Raw genomic sequence first — 8,284 nt, forward strand, 5'->3', positions numbered from 1 at the left:
CAACATGCTGTGTATGAGTCAAGGCCTCGCGCTGTCATTATTTCTTTGGATAATTCATTATACAGGATACCAGAGGTAGCTCCACCTACCACCACCTCTTTGATCACTGCTAAGAAAGGCAACAAGCTCATCTCACAGACTAGTAAATTTATTTTCTGTCTGGTTCACTCCCAAAGTAAGGGGAAGATCGTTGTTACATTCATGACCCCCGCAAAGGGTTCCTCCACACAGTAGCAACAACATAGGGATACAGTCATGACAGAACACAGGAACAACTTCTCCTTACCCAGAGGGGTACCACACAAGTTTCAGGTGGACGAAAAAGTTTGGTTACATCTGCAGAGAGAACGCCTTACCAGAACCCATCAGAAACTCAGACCACTTCGACATGGTCCTTACACCAGTAACAAGGCTGTGGGAAACAATGCTTTGAAGCACAGCATTCCTCCATTCCTTCGCTTGCACCGATTGTTCAATGTGGACCATTGCCGACCATGCTTCCCACAATTTCTGGACACATCAGAGATTGCAGAACAACTCACTGGAGACCCAGCTCAGCAGAAGCTTCCTCATCTCAAGGAGGAACTCAACGCAATGGGGACCATTGCTTCCTAAGGGGGGAGGAATGATCCAGGTGGATGTTGGTGGCCACCCACTTATCCCATTTGGACCCCCACAACTGTCTCTTTCAGTTTTTCAGTTTCCTTAATTATAGCGCAGTTTACTATTTTTAGCAGTTTTTCGGGTCCTAAACTTTCGGAGCCGTTTTGAGGCCCTAAACGATGTTTTTTTGGAAATCTACCGCCGTGATTCTTTAAATAAAAAATCATCTTTTTTGTCGTAGTCCTCGGAGAGATCTTTCCAGCGGGCTATCATGCGCGTCAAACGGAGATTGTATGCCAAAGTTACGACCCCGGGAAGTGATGTACCAATTTACCCAAACGGGGCCCATAGTTTGGCGTTTCATCTTCTAGGGTTAGGTTTTGGAATGTTAAGGGTTTTCCATTGTTTCTCAATAGTAAATAGGCCTTCGAGCCTCATTGTAAAGACAGTTGGAAACAGTTCAGAGGCATGTAGCTGACACATCTCTTCTCAGAGATAAGCTACCATTGCCCTAGCTGGGTTATTTCTATTTGTAAGCATATTTCAGTATTCTCCATTAATGAAATGAAGTATTATTTCCGCTGCATCTCTGTTTTTATGGTTATTGCATCTCTGTATTTATGGTTATCTCTGTAATCTATTGTGTTCCTGCTTAAATCCGGATCAAAGTGAACCATTTCCTAATGGACCAATCTATCAATGCTTCATTCTGGAGAATGAAAAAATAAAGAGGTAGATTCAGGAGTTGCTACAGAAAGGTCACATCCAGCCGAGTTCATCACCCTATGGGAGCCCAATCATGTTGGTACAGAAGAAGGATGGGACATGGAGACTCTATATCGACTATTGGGTGCTAAACAAGATCAATGTCTGGAATAGGTACCCAATCCCACGGATTGATGATCATCTGGACCAACTCAAGGGAGGAAAATATTTCAGCAAGATCGACTTGAAGTCTGGATATCACCAAGTACCAAACAAACCCTCTGATGTGTGGAAGACTGACTTCAAAGCCAAGGAGGGCCTTTTCGAATGGTTGGTTATGCCTTTCGGATTGATGAATGCTCCTAAAACCTTCATGAGGCTGATGGATGACATCTTGCAGCCGTTTACCAACTCATTTGTAGTGGTATAATTGGATGACATCCTGAGCTTCATCCAGAGTTTGGAAGAGCACCTCCACCACATCTACAGGTTCTCCAAACACTGTGGTAACACAAGTTGTGTGCCAATTTAGAGAAATGCACTTTTGGAATGACCCATGTTCAATATCTTGGATACATTGTTGATGAATGGGGAGTGCATGTGGATCCAGCCAAGATCCAATTCATTCGGGAATGTCCAGCCCAAACCACTCTAACAGAGCTCCGTAGTTTTCTGATTCTTGCCAATTTCTACTGCAGGTTCATGTTGGGATTCTCACTGGGCCCTTGAGTCAAGTCACCAAGGGAGGAGCGAAAAAAATAAATTCTTTTGGTCTAAATCTCAACAGAAGGCATTTGTAGAGTTAAAACATCATCTATGCTCTGCACCAGTTCTCACATTATCAGACTTGCAACATCCATTTGAGATAACGACAAATGCCTCTGAATATGCTATTAGGGTAGTCCTTACTCAACAGGGGCATCCAGTGGCATAACACAGTGATCCAACTTATGGAAAAGAGATGTATTCCATTGTGCATGCCTGCCAACAATGGAAGCATTACATTTTTGGGAAGGAAACAGTTATCCACATAGACCACTGATCCCTGCAGTTCATATAGATGCAAGAGAGGTTTCAGAATGATCGCCATCAGAAGTGGTCCACATACTTGAAACAATTTCATTTGAACATCAAGAATAAGAAGGGCAACAACAACAATTTTGCACACTACCTTAGCCAACCATCGATCATGGCGTTAACCACCATGATCAACTCTTGTGGGCACGAGACTTCTGATTGGCCACTTCTCTACAAAAGTGACCTAGAATTCGGCCACACATACCAGATGCTCTTGGAGGGTCAGCAAGTTCCAAATTTTCACCTCCAGTGTTATGCCACCTGGGACACCTTTGTGTTCCTTCAAGCAAGTGTGCCAAGATGATTTGGGAAGTGCACTATAGTCAGGCCACTGGGAATTTTGGGGTCAAGAAAATGGTGCAATACTGCAGAAGTAATTCTATTGGCCGAATCTTTGATAGGATGTCGGGAAGTACATCAATTTCTACACTACCTGTGCCATTTACCAAATCAATCATTAAGAAGAAAGGCCTCTATACTCTGCTACCTACGCCTAGTTGACCTTGGGAATCCATATCCGTGGATTACATGTTGAGCCTTCCTTCTACTAAGCATGGAAATGACTATTATTTTGTGGTCATCGATAGATTCTCAGATCGGGACAACATGTTCCTCAATACATTTTGGTCCAGTCTCTGGTCGATGCTGGACACCAAGCTCACTAAGTCCACAACTTTCCATCCCCAAATTGATGGTCAGACAGAGGTCTTCAGTAGTATGATTTTACACATTCTGCACATGTACAACTCAAAGAATCCACACAGATGAGAGGAGAGCCTCCCCTATGTCCAGCACAACTATAACATGGGTCTCCATAGCTCGACTGGCCACATCCCTTTTCAAGTGGGCTTGGGATTCCAGCCACTATGTCCCATTGATGTTGTCATACCATTTGCATCTACTCAGGCAGATTCAGCTCAAGTCCAGCCCGAGTTCGATAAGGAAAAAAAATTCATTAATCAAATCCAACATATCCACAAGTATTTCCATGATATTCTGGAGAAATAAAATGCCAAGTACAAGCAGTGACATGAATAACATCGAGTGCCACACAAGTTTCAAGTGGGTGACAAAGTTTGGTTCCATTTGCAGAAGGAACACCTTACCAGAGCCTATGGAAAACTCAGACCACTCTGATATGGTCCTTACACCATTACCAAGGATGTGGGATACAATTCATTTGAGCTCAACAATATTCCCCCATTCCTTGGCTTGCACCCAGTGTTCAATGTCGACCGCCTTTGACCATACTTCCCAAAATTGCTAGACACATCAGACATTGCATAACAACTCACACCTATAGAGTTAAATCCAGATTGCATGGAACAAGCCATAACTGATCGGATCATGGAAATGCAGATCAAGAAAACTTGACAACAAAGGATCCAACTATATCGAGTTGTCAAAGCAAGCCAACTCCTTCACTAGGTCCAGTGGATCACTAGGGAACAAGTTCAGCAGAAGTTTCCTCATCTCATGGAGGAACTCAATGCAATGGGGAGCATTTCTTCCTAAGGGGGGAGAATTATCTAGGTGGATATTGGTGGCCACCCACCTATTCTACTTGGACCCCCACCATTGTTTCTTTTTTAGTTTCCTTATTTGTAGCACAATTTATTATTTTTGACATTTTTTTCGGGTCCCAAACTTCCAGATCCATTTTGAGGCCCTAAATGACATTTTTTTTTTAGAAAATTGGGATCAACATGGGGCATACACCAATGTTGGTCATTAAAAAGTTGTATTCCTCAGATAGATATTTCTAATGAGGTATTGTGCATGTCAAACTGAGATCGAATGCCAAATTTACGGCCCCAGGAAGTTGATGTACCAATTTACCCAAACGGGGCCCATAGTTTGGTGCTTTATCTCCTAGGGTTAGGTTTTTGGATGTTTAAGGTTTTCCATTGTTTCTCGATAATAAATAGGCCTTCGAGTCTCATTGTAACACAATTGAGAGGCATGTAGCCACCACATCTCTTCTCAGAGATAAGCTACCATTGCCCGAGCTAATCTTATTTCCATTTTGTTTGTAAGCATATTTCAGTATTTGATATTAATGAAATGAAGTATTATTTCTACTACATATTTGTATTTATGGTTATATCTATAATTTTTTGTGCCCCTATTTAAATCTGGATCAGTTGTCATGTTGTCGAATTATGCTAAGTGTGCGATCATAATGCCCAGTCCTCACTGATACACTTGCTCCCACAGTTACCCATTTTCCTAAAAATCCTTCTAACCTGACAAGCCCCCTCTCACCAGATCCCGATTGAGCTACACTACACAGTCTCAACCCTCAGTGATGCTTCTCTACTTCTTGGAACTGCATAGTGCTTGAGGTTTTCCTCCGGGTTAGTTGCACTACGCAATCTTAGATGTGAGCAGCTTGTATTCCTCCCTAGAATTGCGCAGAAACTACCTCAAAGCCTAACCTAAACTACAAACTTCACAAGTTTTGTTATCAAGCCTCCTTCCCACTGCTAGAACCTCACATTGCACAGAGATCTGAGCCTGCACTACTCCCAGAAACTACACAGAAGTGTCCTCCCATTGACCTCCCTCAGTCGAGATTCACTACTCTAAAAAACTGTAGAATTGTCCTCTAGTCCCTCTTTTATCTTGCCTTGTCTTCCCCCTGGAAATTAAGTAGAGGTGTACCTCAGGCTCCCACCTTGCAATCTACCACTGGTGTCCTCAACTGTAAAATCCTGCCTCCTGGTGGCCTATGCGCAATTTTCCCTAACGACGAAGATTGTGCCTCGGAGTTCCTCAACCAAGCCTGAGTTGTGCTTTGTGTAGTTTCAGTGACTAGTCCACCTTCCTGTCACTTGGAACTAGACATTGTGCAGTTACAAGACCCTATTCTCAGCCTGTCATTTGTCCCGGGCATGAAACACAGAAAATAATGCATGCATCTTAGACTAGGAAATTTTGGATTTGATGTCGTTCTGTCATGAGTGAATTTCAGGACCAAGTACACTGATAGATCATGGTGATACAAAGAATGGGATGAAGAAGAAGCGCACATGCTAGAAGACTTACTTGTAGTTGGATGGACAAGAGAAGCACATCCAAGAGCAAGTGAAAGGAACACATGCATATAACCATCTTGCAAGACCAAGACCATTGAAGACCCCACAACACCAAGTCATGCAAAGGAGAAGACAAAGAACACCCAAGAGTACATACATCACTTAGTAGTGCAACAACTTGATATGGCCACCATAGCTAGCTAGTACATGTCAACAGTGTCATTTCAAGTTGTGTCATGAGTTTTCAAGGCCACATCACTACTATGGGCCATATCTGTTGTAACTGAATAAAATGTAAAGTGGACATCCAATCAACACACACATGAAGATGAAGAGTCATGTCAGTTGAAAATTGATAGGAAGTTGAACAGTTATGAGGGTAGTAGAAGAGTCACAGGGGTTAAACATCACTCTTGGCTATATATACCCCTCACATTGTACGAGCAAGGAATTTTCAACTTTGCTCCTCCCATATAACCTTGAGAGTTTACAGTCAGTTCTTTGAGAAGTGGGGAGTGGCTTCAACATCCCACTACTAGGACTAGTAATGTATGGTGTACAGATGTGTCTTGGGAATTTTCCTTAATTTAGAAGTCTATTAAGGTTAGCATGTTTTCATGCATGTTTTGTAGATATTTGTAAGACTATTCTTTTGGCATTTGTAAAGCATGTTTGCTTCACCTGTACTAAGATAGTTGAACTACTTTGGTTGTCTGTTAGGTCCCTATAATACTAGTGTATTCCCTTATTATTATTGTCATTGTAACCCTTATTGTTATTTTTCTGTCCACGTTGTCCCCATATTGTTATTATTGTGCCCCATAGAATCCTACTGTTGTTATTTTTTTTCCCTTACATTATTATTTTTATGTCGGCTTTGACTATATTGTGACCCCTTATACTCCTATATATATAAAGGAGGTCATGCCATTTGTATCATCCAATAATTGTTCATTTGTGTAACCCCCTCGAAGGGGTTGATTTTGAAGCCTTTGATCTATCTTTTCTTCTATTTTGTGAGCTGGTTGCATAACAATTGGTTTCAGAGCTTTTGATTCTATGGTTTTGCTACTTCAAATAGGTCATCGTGGAATTTTCTTTATATATTTTTTTTTACAACGTTTCAGAAGCTAAAATTAAGACAAATTTGCGATGAAATCTTGATGAACATCAAGTACGAATTTCAGATCTTGTCTCACTATACTTTCAGAGATATGATCCAAGGAAGTAGAGTTTTTGCAAGCTCTCGAATTATATCTCAAAAAGGTGACCTAGGGAAAATTGTCATAAATTTCTCTCTAAGCATCATATTGAAATTTCGTAAACAGTTACAGAAAGAGGACAAACGTTAGTTTTCTGTGTATCGATTTCAGGTCCGAAGGTCAAAATAGTGACACGTGGCTCTTCGTACAATTTCTCTCTACTGAACTATTCTATAATCAGGACATCGTGGGATATTTTAAATAACTCTTTATTGGAAAATCCAATATTGATCACACTTGCGGGGTTGGAAAGAAGACTTCAATGGATACCACAGGACAAAATTTCAGATCTTGGAGTTTTGAAATTACAAGGATAAAACAAATTCAATATCGAGCTCTTATAAAGCCAAAAAAAGTGTGTAGTCTTTTTAAAACTTTGCGGAAGTTTGGTTTGAAAAATTAGTTTGAAGGAATTCAAGGGACATAGTGAAGGATAATTATCATTAATTTGTGCCCAGAAGAAAGTAAATGGAAACACCTAGTAAGAAACCTGAAATCTCCAACATGACTCATGAACAAGAGGAATAAATGCAACATGATATATAAAAATTATGAAACCAAGTGCAACAAATTTCACTCTCACCAAAAGTAACATAAGCTAAGGTGGATGGTTTAAAGAATGGCACGGAACCTAAGATGAATGGTGTGGAATCTAAGATGGATGGCTTATAAGTAAACATTGAATATTTGAAGAAAGACATGGAAGGTTTGAAAGGAAGTTTGGCAAAGGTTGTACAAGAAATGCTTCTTAATGGGGAAAAGGTAGTAAAGGAAACTCATCACGAAAATAAAAGAAATTTTAGTCATGATTTCATAGACTCTAATGCTGGATTGAAGACCCACCATGTTCCAAAGATCGATATGAGGAAGTTTGATGGAAAGGATCCTATAACATGGATACTACAGATGGAGCAATATTTCGATCTCCATAATGTGCAAAACACACAAAAGGTACGCATTACGACTTTATATTTGGAACCCAATTAGTTTGTATGGTACCGATGGCTTTGCTCTTGTAAACAAATTGTCACTTGGGCAATTTTTATAGAAGAAATGATAGCGCATTATGAGGATACAAAAAGAAACACCTTTTTTATCTAATTGATAAATCTCAAACAAAAAGGTTCAATGGTGCAGCACATTAAGGACTTCCAAAAATTAAATATAAGGGTAAAAGAAATTCCAGAGGAGCATAGGACTGATTTCTTCATAGGGACATTAAAGGATAACATCCAACATGAGGTTCACCTTTGGGAACTTGATTCATTGGAGAAGGCATTCAGCTTGGAAAGAAAAATTGAGAGAAAAATTATGGCAAACAAGGAAGCCTTTCAATCACAACTATAAAGATGGAAGTGTTGTTTCCCATAGCCTTCCACAACCAACAAGGTTGACACCACAACAACTAGAAGAAAAAAGAGAAAAATGGCTTTGTTATAGTTGTGATATAAAATACACTAAAGGTCATAAGTGTGTTGAGAAGATTGTGAAGAGGAAGAAGAAAAGGAACAAGAAACATCAAAAGAAGAGGATACACACTAGGAACAAAGGCTAGAGAAATAAGAAATGAATCAAATCATATCTTGTAATACATTGGCT

This window comes from Pinus tabuliformis, chromosome 4_2, assembly GCF_031772625.1.
Source record: "Pinus tabuliformis cultivar Carrire ecotype Pingquan chromosome 4_2, CPIR1, whole genome shotgun sequence".
Classification (NCBI taxonomy): domain Eukaryota; kingdom Viridiplantae; phylum Streptophyta; class Pinopsida; order Pinales; family Pinaceae; genus Pinus; species Pinus tabuliformis.